The sequence below is a fragment of the Triplophysa rosa genome, unplaced genomic scaffold (assembly GCF_024868665.1).
Source record: "Triplophysa rosa unplaced genomic scaffold, Trosa_1v2 scaffold47_ERROPOS3222836, whole genome shotgun sequence".
NCBI lineage: Eukaryota > Metazoa > Chordata > Actinopteri > Cypriniformes > Nemacheilidae > Triplophysa > Triplophysa rosa.
In genome coordinates, this window is record NW_026634485.1 from 169341 (window position 1) to 170582 (window position 1242).

Genomic DNA, 1242 nt, shown 5'->3' on the forward strand with positions numbered 1-1242 from the left:
TGAAATGAAACCCCTCCTGTTGTGAAGTTCCTCTGACAGGGATCCAAACTGGCACTGCAGCTCCTTCACCCTTCACATGATTCAGCTGTATAGTTCCACCATGTCTGTAGAGGATTCCTTCATCCACCTCAGGGTCACTCAGGCAGCCTCTAAGGATGTTTATATGCTGAATCCACCACAATTTTATCATTGAGTGTTTAAAAAGGAATATGTTGTTGGGATCCTTTGCAAGATGGAAATGTTGAAGCATGTCTTCCACTCTTTGGACCAGCTCTCTGGGATGAGGCACTTTTGTCCTGCAGTGCTCTCTGATGTGCTGCTTGGTGGGATTAGCAGGTTCAATACCACAGAATCTGTATGCGTTTTTCAGTTCCTCCAGATCACTCTGATCCACTACAGAGAAGGCAGAAGAGAGGAACTGGCAGAAGGAGCTATACAGAGGATGGTGCTCGGACACACATTCCCTCGTAAATCGCCGCATACAGTGAAACAAGTCCAGTTTAACTTCCACTTCCTCATTGTATTTCTGGCAAGAGGCACTTAAATTCCTGAGGTTTCCTGATGTAACCTCTGCCACAACAGCATCTGTGGTCCTCCAGGGTTCCCACTGTTGGTGCTCATGAGGTGGTGGGTCCATCACTCTGAAAGCAGCACAGCAGTCCCTGAGAACACAAAAGGGGGGAAATTCAGTTAAATGCATTCATTACATCCGGTTACACTTCTTGATGTGATGTGTGATGGGATGTTATGATTCGTACCTGTCCACCCACTGGTACATGGCTTTGGGAATGCCAGCAGCACTGTAGCGATTGGCCAACCCACAGTACATTGACTCCAGGCACTGCTCACTCTCAGACTGCAGCATCACCCAGGACAGGATCATCCAGTTCTCATTCATCACAGCATAAGATGACATTGTGCCAGATGAGAGGGTCACTTTTCTAGCAACTTTGCGTGTATGATCTGACCTGAACACCTGTCTAAAAGTGCCTTGTAGGAGCTGAGTGAGATTTGCTCCCTGATGCTGATATTTTTGAAGAAGGCTCTCTACCAGATAATGCGCTGTCACAGACACCTCATGCCACCCATCAGTATCTTCATAACCCCCAAACGGTGCTGGTGTGTCATCCTTCCTCAGTGCCCCAGTGATAGTCTTCTGGCCATACAGCCCTGCTTCAGCATCCCTGACATTCTGCACGCTGAGAAGGTAGGCCAGGTGGGCTCTTTCATATTTAAGGTGAA